Source organism: Dendropsophus ebraccatus, chromosome 8 (genome assembly GCF_027789765.1).
Source record: "Dendropsophus ebraccatus isolate aDenEbr1 chromosome 8, aDenEbr1.pat, whole genome shotgun sequence".
In the NCBI taxonomy this organism is placed as follows: Eukaryota; Metazoa; Chordata; class Amphibia; order Anura; family Hylidae; genus Dendropsophus; species Dendropsophus ebraccatus.
In genome coordinates, this window is record NC_091461.1 from 24508244 (window position 1) to 24527976 (window position 19733).

Consider the following 19733-nt stretch of genomic DNA (forward strand, 5'->3'; position numbering starts at 1 on the left):
ATGTGTTTTCCACCATTTGTAATTTTGTTGGTTGCCCTTAGAAACAGACAGCAGTTTGGCTTCACTATCTGTCAGTCATACTCACTGTTCTGTGTAACACAAGACCAGAAGAATTATGTATTCTGTTTCAGAATAAAATATTACTGAGATGAATGGGAAATATTAGTGAGCATACTCTGGGAGGGGGAGGCTGGGCTGTGAGCTTTAGCTATTGTTTTCTCTATCAGTATTCTTTCTCTATGATGTACAGATCACTATGCAGCAGCCTCCAGCCTATCGCAGACTTATCAGGAAGTCTCGGCTTAATTTTAGGCCTAGTGGTAAGAATGGAAACTGCAAGATTTTAGGATTCTAGTGTAATTTAGTTAGTAAAATTGGGGAAAAAAAAGGTCACCTGAAAAAATGGCTACAATAAAGGATAATGAAAAGGTTTCCCTTTATGTATAAGGGTCCCTTGATCAATACTTGTGTTTTTGCTGAGACCCCCACCAATCGGCTGTAATTGGGAGTGGGAGCTTTGAAATGGGTGTTCAGCTTCCCTGCAGCGACACCACCACAGGAGCTGTATGTGTAATGCAGCACAGGACAGATCATCCACAGCAATAGATGACCTTTGTAGCCTCTCTACACTTTAAGCAATAGATAAGGATTCTGGAGTGATACCCTTAAAGGTGAACTCCAGGCCAATATAAAAAAAATAATGGACTGAAGCAGGTGGTGGCAACAAAAAAAATTAAGGGATACTTACCCATCCCGATGCCCCCGCTCACTGTCACCAACCGGTCTCCTGTAGCTCCGGTCCTGTGACATCAGACCGCAGTCCTGTGATGAGAGACCACAGGCTGACAGTGAGCAGTGGCACTGTGGCCACAGGGTCATCGGGATGGGTAAGTATCACTTGAATATTATCCCCTGCCGTTCATGATTTTTTACATGTGCCTGGAGTACCCCTTTAATGGGAAAGTATCGCCTTGATTATTGAGCCAGATAATGAAAAATGTTCTGTTCCCCCCTCCCCCCCAATTATGTTTCTATTTTTCTATTTACTAGAGTGGCAGTGGTCCTTCTTCGTAGAAGGGGGGAGACTGAACTCCCAAGTATCACCTATTTTGGATAAATGTATGTCTACTGGTGTCACCTTTCATTGTAGTGCTGCAGGAAAGAGATCTATACAAAATCCTTCCTTGACAGCTTTGTTTTAGGCTTAGTGGTCAGACAGAAAACTGCAATGCTTCAGGATGATCTTATAATATAGATAGTAAAATGGGGAAGGGAGAGGGGAACTAATCTTGAAAAAAATATAGATACTAATATAAATAAATTTTATTTAACTATTAATAACTAACACCCGGTTATAGATAACACCTATAGATGACACCTTCTCTATCGCTATGTATAATCGAAAAAACAATTTAATTAAAAAAGCTTAGTTAGTAATTTTAAAGCATAACTGTATAATAGAGCCCTGCACAGATAGCAGGAACATATCCCTACAAGCCGTGTGTGAGGCACAGCAGCCCGTATACATGTGCCCTCAGCCTATTTACTGTATGTCACAGCTGGCTCTGTCATCCATTGGACACAGCTGCTGACTCCACATACTATGTCAGGATATGCAGACATCATCAGAGGCCATAAAGCTGATTTGATGGCAGATGCCAATATGAACGAACTCTTCTTCTGAGTAATAGCTGTATAAGTAGTCTGTGTATGCCGCAATAATAATAACAAGGCCAGTATAGGACCAGATGCACCATGATTGTGGATATTGCTGCAGATCTGAACTGTGTTACAGCAGAAGAAGCCTATTCCATGCTGCTGAGTTTTTTTTTCCCCTCCACTTACAAATGTGGTTTTGTAAATCCCTATTGACTTAGGTTGGGTTTATACTGTTATTGCTGTGTGTCGTAAAGGACTGCAGTCAAATAACGCATGCCTACATATACCAAGGTGCACAGCAGTAGGTCTATTCACTTCAACATAGATAGTGACTATGCTCGAGCCACTTCCAGCTCCTACACTGTCCTCAGTAGAGTCACTAGCCGACTGTGTTTAGGGTATTAAAGTAAATGCATCCTCTGTTTGTTGCATCTAATTTTTGACTGAATGTTGATATACTCTATAGCTGGGTCACACAGCAATAACACACCCAACCTTATATGTTAGGGTCTCTATATGCACTGGATATTTTCATTCTAGTCATTTTGCATAGTACACTAGGCTTCCTATAATAGTGTAGTATAGGAACAGCGCACTCTCCAAGAATTAATTGCAGCAGACACCATGGGGGGGGGGGGGGGGGGGAATCACTGGGGGTTTCAACCGTCAGCAGCCTCAATTGGCATTAAAAAAAAAACCTATTATTAAAAAAATGCAGTACGGGATCAATACAACAATTGTACTACAAAAGTATTAAGTTACTTTAAGGGTTAATCTGGTATTTGAAGAAGATGTATGTATTGCTGAGGCTGTTACAAAAAAAAAAAAACACCCCCTGGTCCTTTACTACCCCCAGTTTCCTGCAGTTCTGTTAACACTTCTGTCTTCCTGTTTCTGGTAAGCAGGACCTGCCTGCTCAGCCAATGACTGGCCACTGTGGTGACCTGTGTCGGTCAGTGATTGGCTGAACGGGCAGGTCCTGCTCTGAGGATTCACCAGGTGTAAGACCTGAGTAGCTGAAGACCAGAAGGAGTTGAATGGGAACTGCTGTGAACTAGCGAGCAGAAAACAAGTTTTTCAATGGCTATTTAACTTTAAATAACTATGATGTGGTCAGGTGTGAACATACCTTATACGTCCTATACGTTCCATAATATAGGCAATTGTAAGAAAGGCAGAGGGAGTTCTAGGTTTTCTAAAGCTTATATTCATTCATCTGTAGTGACTAGTACAATGCAGCACAGTGTGACTCCTCCAACTCTACAGTTATGATGAATGAACCATCACAGCCTTGTCCCTGTATCTTAGAGCCAATGTATACTTTGCTTCCATGTTAACCAGTGGAGTAGTTATATTGCTCTCAGTAACAGTCTTTCAGAAGCAATACCCATTAATGGTTAAGAAATAAGAATAAAGATTCTGCTAAACAGTGAGCTTTCGAGGCATCTTGGGTCCCGTCATCTGATATGATAGTCGTGGACAGGACAGGGCATGTACAGCAAAAACAGTGAGTCCCCTACACATGGTGCCTCTATACAGCAATATACACTATAAAGGTATTCTCCCCTAAAAATAATACAGAAGCATGCAATGGATTTTTCTATAGGAAATAATAAAGTTTTGGGGCATACAGAGTTACATAGGGCCCCAGGGATACATAAGTGAAGTTTTTGGGCTTTGTAAACTGATGACTTGTACTAATACAGAGGGTTTAGGATGAGGAGTAGGGACTGAACCTAGAAGAAGACCCTAAAAGAGAGGGGTGCTTCTACTAATACCACTACTACTACTGCTGTTGCAGTAGTGCTGCTATTCCACAGGACGATTATCGTTCAGATAATCGTTGGACACAAAGCGATAATCGTTCGGTTGAATACCGTTTAACAATTAAACGACGATTGAGAAATCGTTGATCGCTTAATAAAACCTGGACCTATTTTTATCGTTGCTCGTTTGCAAATCGTTCGCATGGAATAAGACGTAGTTCGGTCATTTGCAGTAGCGACGAACGCAATAGCGACGACAAGACGACCGCAAGAACGATCATAAGTATCAATCATCGTTCCGGGTAATTGGGTGAATGATTTCAGGTGGTTCACAAAAGCTGTCGTTTGAGATCGTTTATCGTTAACGATAATTGTCCCGTGGAATAGGGCCCTTAGTCTGGTGACTTTTGGAGACTACCTTTATTATCAAATCAAACTCGGTGAACGGCTGAGCTCAGATCGGCTTTGTGAAGGAGTTTTGGTACGGGTTCTTCTCTGAAAATCAGCAGGCGAGTGCAGTACAATACCAGTGTGCATGGCACTACTGAATAAAGTTGCAAACTTTTCAAAAATCTCCAAGATATCAGTAACCAAGATGAGCCAGGAGATGGCCATAGGTAGTAACTCACTAGTTATGGACTGAGTGCAGTGGAGATCCACCAGTCGTGACAGCCTACTGAAAGATGGTCACATCTAAGAGAGAAGATAGAAGGAAACCTCTGCAACAACCTGATGGCCAATGACTCTTCCAGTACTCTGATGATGGACAATGCCCCAAATCCTAATAATAGTCTTCTCTATGTACTATTGTCCACATCTAAATGGTGAAGAGTATATTAACTCTCATCCAGCTTCTCCACGGCATGCAGCCTATCATTTTGCTATGCTGGAAGACACACCACCAATATCTGTAATAACCCATTGGAGCCTGGGTAATTGTGCCTCTTACATATGATTATTACTCCAAGTCCTCAAGGCTGTGAGAGCAGGAAGTGTCTGAGCGAGCGAGTCAGACATTACTAATGACCAGAGTGCTGAGTCAGACGTAAGCTCTATACGGCTTGTGTTGGAGATGGCCTCGAGGGCTGGAGCCCAGTGCAATGTGACAAGGATATATATATATATATATATATATATATATATATATATATATATATATATATATATATACACACACACACACACACCAGACATAATATATCCTGCACTCTCCATAAGAGTTTGGCACCACCATTACTGATCATTTCTCAGCTTGGACACGTTAGGACTAGTAAATAAAGTAGTCGGTAAAAGCTGCAGATACAGCTCCCATACTGCATGTGCAGATGTAGCAGTGACCAGTTATGTTTTACTACTATATCTTATATCATGTTACACAATATTCTGCACAAGCTACTTCAGCTCTGCTACATCCGTATGTGTATCCAGATTCTCCTCCTTTCCCTGTAGCTGTAGTAATTTCTGATGACCGAGAACAATCCATGCTTTAAAGGGAACCTTCGGATCTCAAGCAGTTGCAAAACTACATCTCCCATCATGCCTGGACAGCCTCCGGCTGTCCAGGCATGATGGGAGATGTAGTTTTGCAACAGCTGGAGGCCCGAAGGTTCCCCATCCCTGCTTTTAAAGAGAGATCCCAGGAGAAGGTATATACTGCAGTTACTGTACAACTTTTATTACACTACTGAATAAGTAAGAATTTATATTTTTTGCGTTTTCCTAGTGTTCTCCATTAGTCTCTTCTGTACTGCTCATCATGAGCTGTCTGTTTCATGTATAGTAGAAAATAGTCAAAATAACATAGACTGGTTAAAGAAAGGGAACTGGCTGCTGTAACTCTGCATATCCATAGTGGTCTGTACGTCATTCATGGCTGGGTGACAACCTACTGTTATTTGGTCTCGTCCATTAGATTTGTGAAGTACATACATTTTTGCATACTTGGGGACATACTATCAATGACCCTTTATAATCATCAGGAACACCCAGGGACCAGCTATTCCTGACGGATGATTGACGACTACTACTTAGCTGATGCACATGATACACGTCACCTCAGAGACACTTGACAAATTGCTGCACACAGACGTGATGGTAGAGTTACTGGAATACATTGGTATTTCCGTTCATACCTACAAAGCAGGTACACCGTATATGTGCACATTTTAGGGGATCACAATGTCTGGTTTACAGAAGGGAAGTTGTACTGTGCACTTGTCCAACACACAAATAAATGACTTTGTCAAGGGCAAAAGCGACCAGAGATAAATCTATACTGTGCAAGTGGTTTCCTAGGAAATGTGTGCTTTCAGTCCTATTGCCTGCCATTCCTCGGAACGGTAGCAGAGCAGAGTTTGCTATTTTGTTACCTTGATGTGTGTGGTTTTAGAGTACATACGACTGCAGGTAAACCTGCTGCATTATGACAAACACAGCTCTGCTACATCTGTAGCCTTACCTAGACCTGACATTATTGCATGGCCCTTGTCAGTGTACTGAAGAGCCAGTACACATCCACAGGGAAGGGGGGAGAGGTCAATTTGCATAGCAGTATCCCAGTCTGCTCCTGCTGCAGAGTGTGGGGCCATGCCAACTGCAACTTACATATTGCTTTTTTTGTTTGTTTTGTTTTTTTTCCTCCTTCTTGGAATTAACAAAACTCCTCAGTGCAAAGCCAATCCAAAAGCCCCGGTCTCTCAGCGAGCAAAGTGCCTTCCACTTATAACACCCGGAACTGCAATATCTGCATTGCTGAGAATACTCTGGGAATACGCCTGAATTGTGATTGGTAATTTTTTTTTTCTCCGGTAGCTGTAGACATAGACTTTTCTCCACAGTGACCTTGCTAAGACTCTGCTTAGAATGATGTACACTTTTATGCGTCATAATATATTCCAGATCTTGTTCGCCAAAATGACCTGTCGCAAAAATGCAAATGGTGCTATAAGTTATGTTAGCTCATAAAACTGCTACTGGGCAAACATGGGCAATGGAGTCCGGGCTAAAAAATAAAATAAAATATTATTTTCCCCAGTTATGATTTAATGTTGATACTGTTGAATGAACATGAATAATCTATATATATAACTTTTTTTTTTTATTATTTTTATAAACAGAATGTTTAACTGACACAGTGAATTTTAAATTTTTCAATACAGAATATCAATCAAGTAAATAAATATTAAAATAAATCCGGTATAAAGCATCCCCCTGTGTATATATAAGCAGTTACACTTATTTGACCCTCATCAATCCAGGGAGGGTGTTGTGTGTAACTCATTGCTCCGGGTGCTTTGCTGCATGGTTATAAATTCAGCAGCCTCCGTATTTTCCAGTGTAACCTCAACATAAAAAAAAATAGAAAAGAAAGAGGATGTAATGAATATTTCAGAGATGAAAGCGACTTTGAATGCAGATACAAGTCTGGAGAAAGCACCGTGCCTTGGGAAAGGAAATTCTAGTGCAGCTCATGTAGATCATATATGATTGGGGAATAAACACGTTTTAGAAGACTAATTACATTGCTGGTCATGTGACAAGGCGCCGTACATATGAATAGACGGCGGTGCTGGTGGCCGGCGCTCCAGTCAGTAACCTAACCCTAACCTCGTCGACCCAGAGACCTTTGGTGTATGGGAAGTTCTGAGCTTTGCCCCTGATGTATCTGCAGGACTGAATCCCACATGCATCCTGCCATACTGCCAATGCACATAAACAATCCATAATCTCTAGCCAGCTGCCTGCAGATCACCTATAGACATGGATTCTTGGATTTGTATTCACCCTACGCTTTCGCTGGAGATGGTCAGATTAAATTGGCTCATTGAGTATTCCGGGGAAAGTGATGGAAGGAGCCACTGCGCCTATAGGGATTACTCCTTGATAAAACATCCCTCCGACTAGCTAATTTGCTCTTAAATATTTGATCTAGCTGGTAAGCACTTACCAATCTTCACCGTCCTTTAGAGCAATATTTTCATCATTACCGTGAAGTCGGCCGGACGGCACCTGACAATGGCACCAAGCAGCCAGCATGAGCAAGTAGGCTGGGTGCAATCCCCACACATACATACATACATACACACGTCCCAGGAGCAAGCCTATCTATATAGCTAAATAGTGTTATACTGTTGAGGAGACATACAGCAACCAGTACAGATACAGCTTAGGAAATAATCTATGTAAATATATACATCCTCATATACACGTCATCTATAAAGTACATGACACCTATATTGCAGATGTCTCTGTAAGCAAATCCCATTCTGCATCGGTGAAGGACCAGATAGCCCAGGCTACTATGTAGGTTCCTATGGGCTGAGAGATTCCAAACCAGCTCAGGGATTCTAGATTATACTATTGCCATAGCTTTCTGTAGGGAATGCAAAGGGGGCATGCTGAAACCGGGATATATACCTCCTCCACCCCCCAAAAAATAATGGGAAATATTTGCCCCATATATCAGGATCACTACCAATGCCAATATTGATGTTAATCAAAACGTTACGAGATAGACAAGGAGCCAAAGGGGGGGAAGCAGACAGACATCTCAATATCACCGGAGCTTCATCCGCAGGGGATCTCACAGCAGAAGAGCTTACCTTATGTATCCTTAAAAATAAGTAAATGACTGTGAAGTTCTCCTTTGAGGCATTTCTCTGCGATCAGTTCTGCAAGCCTACTGTTCAAGGATGTTCTGTGGTTCAGCATCTGCTGCAAGATATTCCTAGCAATCTCCTTGGCTTCCTGAGAGTTGATAGCTGTAATATTAAAGCAGTTGTCTTGGGTTATTAAAACTTGTTTGTTTTTAGGATCTTCTTTTTTTTTTTCCTTCTTCTTCTTCTTCTTCGGAAAAGGGGTGAAAAAAAACCTGGAGGAATGATTAGAGCAGAAACACGAAAGCTGCTTCCATCTCGAAGTCGCCACTCAAACTGCATGAAAACCATAGAGATTTTTGCTATAGCATTTGCAAGGGAAGGAGTGCCACCTTGTGTCCTGCCAAGTGAAACTCTCCTCATATTGGCTAAGTTAGCTGTTAAATTCATTACGGCAACCTGTGATGGTCACGTGTATCTCTGAGATTCGACTCTTTCGCCTATAGATCTTATAGATATCTGGTTGCAATCTTATTAGCGAAGGTGCAAAGCAGAATTATTGCATTCATCAGGTAGCGATGCAGTTTTGTTTCATCAGAAAGAATGGTAAAGACTAGATCTGTTACTCAAGTTTGCAAATTAATTGTCATTTTTTATTTTGCATTATTTAGTGCTGTTTTATAGCAGTTTGTATATAACAACATTTTAGATTTTTTTTTTAAATATACGTAAGGTCTTTAATCTGCATCTAATAAAGGGCATTCAGCCCCTAGAGTTTTTGTGTTACTTTTTCATCAAAGGCAGATATCTTTTCCATGTTATTGGGTTATTATGCTTCAATAAATTAGACTAGTTCCGCTTACGTTGGCCATTTTGTGAATTTCATACTATTTGCAGGTAAATTGCTGATCTGGTAAGATATTAAGGGTCATGTCCTGATTTGAAAATTTGAAGAGCACAAATTTTCTACTGAACATGGTATTGGCCAATCCACATAAAGTGCTTTTTTTTTCCCTGCACTTAATACTGCATCAAGGCTTCACTTCATGGATAACATGGTGATGTCACGACCCGACTCCCAGAGCTGTGCGGGCTGTGGCTGCTGGAGAGGATGATGGCAGAGGGATGCTCCGTGTCCCTCCAGTGCCCTGTGTCCCTCTGCCATCATCCTCTCCAGCAGCCACAGCCCGCACAGCTCTGGGAGTCGGGTCGTGACATCACCATTTTATCCAGGATGTGACATCACCATTTTATCCAGGAAGTGACATCACCGTGTTATCCAGGAAGTGAAGCCTTGGTGCAGTAGTAAGTGCAGGGAAAAAGCACTTTATAAGCATTTCCCCGTAATAAGTGTATATTGGTGATTTGTATCACTTTTGGGGGCCAATACAATACTTATAAAAAAAAAATTTCGCCGAACATAACAAACAAGGCTATTCTCCCGGTGTCATCATCGGGTCCCCGGCTAAACGATCTTGCCCCTACTTCCGAGACGGGATTTGTCAAAACCAGCTTGGCTAATTACTGACTGAGACAGGATATTTACCAAGGCCAGTGATTGGATGAGTGAACTGTCATTGCAGGACAAGTCTGTCTCAAAGTGGAGGCAGGATTCTTCAACTGAGGAACTGAGGATGATGTAGGACGACACTGAGGGAGGGCAGAAAAATACAAATATCCAGTTTGTTTTCTGCCTGGTCAGTAAATTGTTAAAAGTAAAAAATTATGGTTATACCCCTTTAAGTAGTTGCTGTGTTCATACTTGCCAACATTTTTATCCCAGTTCACTAATATGCACCACAATTCAATGCAAATTTTCATAAATTCTGCCTATTCTGGTCGCCTGCAAGCAGGACCGATATGCTGTAAATATTCCCACAATAGGGATGTCACGATACCAGAATTTTGAGTTCGATACCGATACCATCTTTTTTTTTTTCCAATACTCAATACCATTTTGATACTTTTGAAAAAAGCACTTAAAATACAAATATAATGACATCCCCCCCCCCCCTCACCCAGACTGTGGGTATGATGCCCCCATGCACCACATTTTTATTTATGTGACTTTTTGATCACTTTTTTTGTTACTTTTAATGGTTCTGACAATTCCGCATGCAATGATGCCAAATGTTTATTTTTTGACATGAATAAAAGGGAAAGGCGGGGATTATTAGAACTTTTATTCTGAAATTTTTTTAATTGTCATCTGCCTCATAGGGGTTTTCGCCTTCCCCTGGATCAGCACAGTAGGATTTCCCTAGGTTTTTTTTTACACTTTTTAATTCCCTTGTACCTCCCAGCATACCTTCTTGTGCACTACAACTCCCAGCATACCTCCTTGTCCACAAAGAGGTATGATGGGGTTGTAGTACACAAGAAGGTATGCTGGGAGGTACAGTGGTGCAGCAGCAGCCTCCCAACACAACAACTCCCAGCATACATCTTTGTGCACAAGAAGGTATGCTGGGAGTTGTAGTGGTGTCAGGAGGCTGCTGCTGCACAACTGCAACTCCCAGCATACCTTCTTGTGCACTACAACTCCCAGCATATCTTCTTGTGCACAAAGAGGTATGCTGGGGGTTGTAATGCACAAAGAGGTATGCTGGGAGTTGTTGTGATGGGAGGCTGCTGCTGCACAACTACAACTCCCAACATATTTCCTTGTTTGTTATAACTCCCAGCATACCTTCTTGTGCACTACAACCCCCAGCATACCTCCTTGTGCACAAGAAGATATGCTGGGAGTTGTAGTGCACAAGAAGGTATGCTGGGAGTTGTAGTGGACAAGGAGATATGCTGGGAGTTGTGTCGGAAGGCTGCTGCTGCACAACTGCAACTCCCAACATCATCTTGTGCACTAGAACCCCCAGCATACCTCTTTGTGCAAAGAGGTATGCTGAGAGTTGTAGTGCACTAGAAGGTATGGTGAGAGTTGTAGTTGTGCAGCAGCAGCCTCCCGATCCCAGCATACCTCCGTGCACTACAACTCCTAGCATACCTTCTTGTGCACAAGCAGGTATGCTGGGAGGGGACTGGCCGGTGTGAGGGACCGCAAAGTGCAGCGGCGGGTCTCGGGGGACGGAGGGGAGGGGTGGATGAAGGGCTGGACTGGCGGTGCAGAGGTGGCTGCCGGGGCTGACAATGGGGGGCAGGACTGGAAGGGCGCAGCCGCGGCGGGGGAATAGTTAAATAACTGCCACCCGTAATATCGCGGGCTGCAGTCATTAGCAGTGGGGGCCGCTCCATATACAGCAGACTTCTGCTGCATATCGAGTGGCTCTGGGGGGGGGGGGGGGGGGGGTTAAATGCCGCTGTCAGTTGTGACAGCGGCATCTACCCTGTAAAATAGCGCTCAGCTAGCTGCCGGCCGTGGTCTCTGCGCTGTACTTTATATTAAGCTGCGCTATTATGCAGCTTAACATAAAGTATCGATACCAGGAAATGCTGGTACCGAACCGTTTTTCTGCCCGAAATATCGATAGTATTATCGATATTTCGGTGCATCGTGCAACACTATCCCACAATGAACTTGCTGTGAATCTGCAACAAAATCAGCAATTACATTTTTTTAATACATTTAAGTTTTTACATAAATATTTTCTGAACAAAAAATCTGCAGTAAAAAAAATATTTGCTGATAATTTACTTGAAGATTTTCTTCTGCAGCATTTCCATCCCAGATACCCAGAGCAGATACCCATTGAGTTGCAGCATGTAGGACAGTGCTGTAAAAGCTATAACTAAAGCAAAATAAAGCAAGTATCAGTGCAACTTAAAGGAATTGTACTGAATTAGAAAATCCTGTCTGTTTCTTAAAAACAGTGCTGCACCTTTCTACAGGCTTTATGTAGTGTACTGGCCGCATCCTATGGACGTCTGTTACATAAGAAAGCAGATGTGTTTTTATAATCATGGAAACCCCTATGCTATAGGTGGACAGTCTCTGGAAATAAGGGTCTCCCGCTTAGGACCACACTATGTAAACTACTTATTTGCATGGCTGGGATGTAAAGCTAATTTTTTTCCTCCGGAATGATCTGTTTTGCCACAGGTGATTGTTGAGCAACTTTTAAAAAGGTCATCCAGTCTCAGAAAAACATGGTCGTCGTCTTCCAGATACAGTACCTCCTCTATCCTTCGTTCGGGTGTAGGTTTAACAGCTCGGTTCCATTAAAGTGGATTGGCCTGAATTGTAATACCGCGTACAACCTGAAGACAGGGGTGGCGCTGTTTTTTGCAAGAAAGTAGCTTCGCTCTTTCAGTTCCTGTATAAGACAGCAGTAAGGCACAGACTTCCTTGGGATACATTTACGTCAATTGTCCTTAAAGGGTTAATTTGGAAGATGACTTGTGTCCTTGACATGGCCCCTTTAGGTTATTGTATAAGCTCTGCCACAATCTGTTCTAGGTAAAGGGTTAGGCACCCCCTGCGGTTTCCAACAACTTTTGAGAATGTGTCAGCTGTGAAACCCTCGAAGTTGTAACTTGGTTACTGTGCCGTCCTCTGCCTAAATGTTTCACTGGATATAAGGAACAATCTTGGTTGGATTCTCCGGCTCCTTATAATTAGCTGCCTCTCTTATTTTGTCGTTTACCCCGACTGAACCCTGCAAATCCTGCTGTGGTACAGATGATGGAGAAGTCCACTCTCCATCTCTCCGCTTCTGGTTGCTAAGCAACAGGTAAAGAAATGGAGTCTCGGTTGAGTGTGGATCCGAGGAAACCAGCGTTAAGAATGTCTTAAGACAAGTGACATTATAAAGACTCATCTTGTAATGTAAAATAGATTTTACATTTTAAAAAATTATATATATTGACCTCAAGTAGGAGGAATATTCATAGACTTTATGTATGCATATAGATTTGCATGTTACCTAAAAAAATTAAATATAATTATATAATAAAACTAGAGCAGCACCTAATAGTCAGTGTGCTTGGTGTCAGCAATCAGGATTTATAAAGTAAGCAGGAGAGAAATTGCAGCAATCAAATCAGTTTAAAATAAAAATTAAAAACAGGCTAGTTTTTCCACCTTTATTTGATTACAGAAGTGGCGACATTTCTTCTCCACTTAGTAGGGTTGAAAAAGGACACTTTACCATCAAGTTCAACCAAGAACGGGACGTGATGGATGACGTGAAGGGGTGTGGGTGCACATATGCTTTAATTCCTATGTCATGATCACCGTAAGCATTTCTGATGACAGAAGACCACACCCCCTTAGCAAATCCCACCCACTTGTCAATAAAAAGTGATGAAGTATAGAAAAGGAAACCATCATTTTTTTTTTTTTTGCACAAAATGTCCAACTTTTGTTTTTGTTCAGAGTCTTTTCTATAATAGCTTTTCTGTGGAGTGGGGCCAGGCTGGTTAGCTGTCACTCCCCTCACTCATAAGTGAATCCTTGGTAGAGATGAGCATGCATGAGTCCAGTCACTCGACATTTCAACACCAGTGGCTGAAGAAGTTGGATGCAGCCCAAGGGAGTCTGGTTAAACGATAGATGCAACCATAGGCTATGTTCACACGCTGTATGAGACCGACCGTTCCTGCAGCACCGGCCGGAAGATTTTTAGCACCGCTGAGTTTGCATGCGGGCGCATCCGTGCACGCCCGCATCAGAACTCCCCACAGCACACAATGGATGCAAACGGCCGCAGCCACTCGCTCCACAGTGTGCACTGACAGGGTTTTCTGTCAGTTCTCAGTTGTTTGCGGCGCCGCTAGAGATCCCTGATGGAGTGTATACTATGTGTATACGCACGGGCTTGGATTCCATAGACTGCAAGGTAATCTATATTTTCGTATTAATCACGGCCATTGTTGCAATCGGCAATGAAAATATACGTTGTGTGAACATGGCCATAGGCTGTATCCATGATTTCCTAGAGCTGCATCCAATTTCTTCAGCCACTGATATTCAAATGCTGAATCAGACTTGAGTTGTGCTCATCTTTAATCCTTGGGCATGCATGACTCTACCACCAGATCACTGCTTGTCTCTCCTTGGAGCACCTAACCACTACAGATCTTGATGGACATGTGTCTTTTTTCAACCATATTAACTATGTACTGTAACTATGTAAGATCAGGAACACCCTACAAGAACTGCCACTTTAAAGACGCAGTTGTTCAGCTATCACAGCTTGTCCCCTGTCTCTCAGATCCTTACACTGGCCACTTTTCCTGCTTCCAACACATTAACTTCACTTACCTACCAATATATCCCACCCCTTGGTGTGCGCCATTGTGCTGACATCGTTATTAAGTATTTCACTAATGTTATGGCTGAATGTATGTGATATGTACGTGGTTATTTGAAGATTTCCTCTTGTAGCGCACCGATCACCTCTCCTGACCCGTCTTCTAGTACATACTAAAATTCCCCATGAAATAACATTGGTGGATCATCTTTTCTTTGAACCCTGTATTGTGCTGTTATTTTTCCTGGAACTATATGCTGGGATTCCTCCTGCTACTAGCAAGGTCATAGCGACAAAGCAAACAGTAGCTCTCATCCGTGATGACTTGTGGTGTCTAGGGACCTCACCATACGTGATGCAGAAGCTACATATACATCTGAGCCTTGTAGTCTGAGTGGCCCATATAAAGAGACTACAGCTAGTAAGGATGCACAGCTGGGGGCTGTCTCAGATTTTTGCATTGGGGCCCAAGAACATTTAGTTCTGCTTGATGTCCTTGAGATTTTATTACAAGGGTTATTCTAAATAGATAGATTTAAAAATTTCATCTATCCAGCAATCGAAACCCGACCAATCATGAAAATTATTTCCCTTGCCCTTGTAAATGGTGTGGTATTTTGAATGTTTCACTTTATATGGGACTTCCGAAGATTGCATATAGTACAGTGCATGGTTGTAAGCCACCTAATAAGATTAGAGCAGCCTCCAAGCATGCATGGACCCAGGGACAAGAGGATCTTCATTATTGTCATCATTGGTCCTAGCAGTTGGACCCCCACTAGTCAGCACTTTTTAAATTTTAAGGACCTATTATACAAATCGATTATTAGCCGTACTTGACTGATTACCGACTGTTTAGGATGATAATTGCTTGATGTAATGTGGCTTGTTGAAAGGTCACGATCTGTCGACATGCACAATGTCGGCTGATCATGATCTTTTAACATGCTGAAAGAAAACTATTAGCTGCTCTCTCCTATCGGCCACCCGGAGCAGCCCACCGCAGCTTCATGCAGCCTCCCCACCAGCCATATTAACTGCCCCCCACCTCCCCGCTCACTGTTGGTTTGTGTAATAGCTCCTAGAGTGAGCGGAGAACAAGGAGCAAGCAAGTGCTCATCTGACAAGTCAGCACTTTCTTCCTCCTTAGCATCAGCATTGACCCCTTTAAGGGTGCCTTCACACCTACCGGATCCACAGCGGATCTCACTTCTGCGGATTCGAAGCGAGAACCGCGGATCCGGTATCAATTCACCTCTATGATAGCACATTCTCGCAGCGGGATTGACATCCCGCTGTGAATATGTGCTTTAACTCCCTGGTGCCCGCAACCCTGCCGTCGCATCCCCCATCCCCGGCGGCGGCACATCCCGCCGCCGAGAGCATACAGTACCTGCGCGGCTGCAGTGAGGCTGCCAGCTCCGGTCCCGCTCAGATCAGCTGAGCGGGACCGGAGCCGGGAGCCTCACTGCAGCTGCGCCGCCGAGCAGGTAAGTATGCTCGCGGCGGCGGGCCGGAGATGGGCTGATGAGGCGATGTGGCCGGGATGAGTGGGGGATGTGCGCCGCTGTGACATCCCGCTGTGAATATGTGCTTTAACTCCCTGGTGCCCACAGCCCCGCCGTCGCATCCCCGGCGGCGGGGCTGTGGGCACCAGGGAGTTAAAGCACATATTCACAGCGGGATGTTAATCCCGCTGCGAATATGTGCTATCATAGGAGTGAATTGATACTGGATCCGCAGTGGTTCTCGCTTCGAATCCGCAGAAGTGAGATCCGCTGTGGATTTGGTAGGTGTGAAACCACCCTAAAGAGGATTTACAGAAAAACTGTTGAAAACCCAACCACAGGATACACTTTCAGTAAGTAATCTATACAAGGCTTCTATAACTCCCTCAATTGCTGCAGTGCCATTTAGATTGCAATGCAAATCTTTTTAATCAAACCAACTTTTCCTTTATTTCTTCCTGTAAAAGTCAGGGAAATAAAAGAAAGAAGAGAAACCCTAAGTGATTGTTGGCCACTGGCCAATGAGAACAAAGCTTCAGATTCTTCCCTGACTTCTTGGCAAAATCATATTTCTTTAAAAGTGCAAATTGAAACCGATGGAAGCTGATTAAATCGCGGCAACAAATAACATCCCAACGGTAAACAAATCGCTGCCTAAAATGAGTTTCACCAGGATTACCTAAAGCCTTCACCTTCTATTGTTACATGATAGACATTAGATGTAAAATATTAACATGGCGGGGGACGCTGGAACACAACGTCCACGTTCCTGGACTATAAAGATATGGCGTGTGATATATCAAGTGTGAAATCTTCCCAACTCTGAGATATCGTCGGCCGTAATTGCTTCTTGTGGTCTGATAAATTGTTCAGTAATTGCACAGAGAAACCATTTTATTTGTTTTGCAAAGTATAAATGAGTCTCATAGCCTTGTGGAGAAAGCCTTTGAGCTGCTGCGTGCTATGTCTGCTCCCCTAATAACAGAGCAAATTATACATCCATCATGATCACTATGAATTTGGATACATCGTGCCGAAAGATTGCAAATTGGGCCGTTTGTCTGTCATGGAACCGTCCTGATAATTGTTACTTAAAATTCTAATTTAAGAAGTTTTACATCAATATTATTAGCAATTATTGGCTATATCCTTCTTAGTTTAGAGGTATGATTCTCCAAAAGCTGATCCACCCCTAAATCTATATTACAGCTTAGCCGACAAGGACATTTGTGGGATAAAGATAAGAGCCCCACAATAAGGGACCGGTTTTAACATGCTCTGATAAACTCAACTATCGTGTCAATTATGTGTATTGTTACCCCTCATCACCACCCATCCCCCCCCCCTAGCAGATGATGATAGATTTCTACCGCCCGACCCTCTTGATCTTGGAGAGAGAAACTGGCACCAGAGATGTCTTGCTATGGCTTTACCCTCCTCCCGCTATAGAAAACACATGAATGTTCATGTGTATGGGAGTCAAGAGAGTGGGCTGTTTTCAAAATGAGCATTTACCCAACATATACCCATTAGTATAGGTGGCCATACCCAAAAGTGTATGGCCACCTATACTAATGTGCCCATAATCCACCTGACAAAGATATTAAGCAGGAGGAGTTACAGCACTGTCTGTTATGTGCTGGTAACCACTCTTCTTAGAGAAGCTGATTGGCTGACAAACCTGTGATCAGAGAAACTGATTGGCTGACAGACTTGTGATCCAGTGTGTAGATCGGTGCTGCCCACCTCTCACCACTAGGGTAGGTGCACTGTGGTCAACAGGTTCTTCAACCATATACTGTAGCAAAGTAGTAAGGCCAAGACACTCTTAAATCATGCAAATATGTATTTTGCAGTGTATAGATACAAGTTTTTACGCCGACCGATAAAACAAGTATATAAAGACCATATGAGACCATATGACGTAGCAACGTTTCGGTTCTGCCAGGACTTTCCTCAGGCTGTGCTGTCTCTGAATATTGTGAGAAGGAGAAGGCTTTATATAATAACGTGTTGTGCCGGTTTGCTTTGCGTTGCTCTCTTGGAGACCATTGCAGAGAATACAATACTGTAGGATTACCTGTTATAGTCTGTTGCCAGGTACACAAAGATCTCTGATACTAACAATATCTGCAGTTCATCCTGCTGCCAGTGTGGCTGCCTAATAAAGATGCTGGATCAGGCAATTCACCAATAAATATAAGTCCTTGAGTCGCCCTCTGCTGTCATATTGATGGAAATTCTACTGGCTGATTTCTCATGAAATCTTCTGGTGAAGCTGGGCCACAACTCCTGTGGAAGTGAAAAGGACGGCAGGTGTATAGTGCACTACTTGTCATCACTTCACTGTACTGTATGTATCTGTTTTAAGTACACCCCCCCCCCCTTCTCCCTGCACATTCAGGTTTATAACATCATTTTGAACGTGTTTGTTCCTTTCTTCTTCTCGTCCATCATTGATTTGCAGCAGATCAGGGCCTTTTATTCTTGGGCTTGAACAGTTAATTAACCTTCAGTGACCTCCAATTACTCCGGGCATTGAATCTACACATTCATTTGTACCAAACGCTAAAATACAACACTGGTGAGGAATACAGGTGTGTGTGCACAGCTCTGCAGGACAACATTTCATCTCTGATCACCAGAGGCTTCTGCCTTCACATCACAGAATAAGGAATCGGAAGTCTCTGAAAAAAGAAGTGATGTATAGTATATAAAGAGGTTAACCAGGCAAACATGGCCACTTCCTCCCAAAAACAGTGCCTCGTTTGTCCTCCATTTGGGCGTGGGGTTTTGCAGCTCAACTTTATTATAGTGATTTTAAACTGAACTGTAATACCACCCACAACCTGAGAACAGCGGTGGAAAACTCTCCTGCAGGCAGGGGGAATATAATAAAGAAGCTCTACTTACCCATCCCACAACACTGCCTTACCACTTACAGACCCCTGCTGGCCTCCTGGATCTCCTGCTCCAATGATGTCACGACCTGGCTGATAGATGACAGTGACTGGGGCAGGACACTACTGCAGTCACTGACGGAGGCTGGGTATCTGTAAAAGCACAAAAAAACCCCACACAAATCAGGAGGGAATCCGATCTTAACCAAATCAGTGAATACACTTAGAACTTCTCACCACTACCCGTATGACAACATTCAAAGGTAATGGAAAAGAAAATCTGCTGCTATCCTTCCAGATCAGGATCCTTCGGCATAGATTTAAGCAATAAAAATATAGAAAAAAATGGAGAGCGGACATCAAAATCAAAACAACTTAAACTGACATCATAGTAAAAAAATTTTTTACTGGATTGAACTCGGAGGGGAGTATGTGACAGTAATCCAGTAAAAAAAGTTTTACTCTGATGTCAACTTAAGTTGTTATGATTTTGATGTCTGCTCTCCATTTTTTTCTATATTTTTATTGCTTATGACTGAGGCTGGGGCAATCCATCAGCCAGGTTGGTCAGTCAGTCTGTAACCCGGCAAGGGGGTGGGTTCTTTACTATGTTCCCCCTACCCCTGTCTGCAGCAATTTTATCATTTTGGTCAGAGATCCCCTTTAACAAAGATCTGCCTCATTCTTGTGCCACCAGTTGCTGGCACTCTGTATCCATGTTAGTGTTACATAGTCAGTTTAAGGCTGGGTTCACACACAGTATATTTCAGGCAGTATTTGGTCCTCATGTCAGGTCCTCATAGCAACCAAAACCAGGAGTGGATTGAAAGAACACAAAGGCTCTGTTCACACAATGTTGAAATTGAGTGGATGGCCGCCATTTAATGGCAAATATTTTCTGTTATTTTAAACCAAGGCTGTTATATTGAAATAATGGCAGTTATTTACTGTTATATGGCCGCCATCCACTTAATTTCAACATTGTGTGTACAGAGCCTTTCTGTGTTTTTAATCCACTCCTGGTTTTGGTTGCTATAAGGACCTGACATGAGGACCAAATACTGCCTGAAATATACGTAGTGTGAACCCAGCCTAAGGG

At 42.9% G+C, this 19733-nt stretch overlaps 2 protein-coding genes across 2 annotated transcripts in view; one reads left to right on the forward strand and one right to left on the reverse strand.

The window, feature by feature from the left end:
* Positions 1–8260, reverse strand: part of INSYN2A (inhibitory synaptic factor 2A) — a 45502-nt gene extending 37242 nt beyond the window's left edge. Inside the window, exon 1 of the mRNA XM_069978933.1 lies at positions 8027–8260. The gene's annotated coding sequence lies outside the window, so the exon portion shown is untranslated. The remainder of the gene's footprint in view (positions 1–8026) is intronic.
* Positions 1–19733, forward strand: part of DOCK1 (dedicator of cytokinesis 1) — a 302766-nt gene that overhangs the window by 158945 nt on the left and 124088 nt on the right. The gene's annotated exons all lie outside the window — the stretch shown is intronic.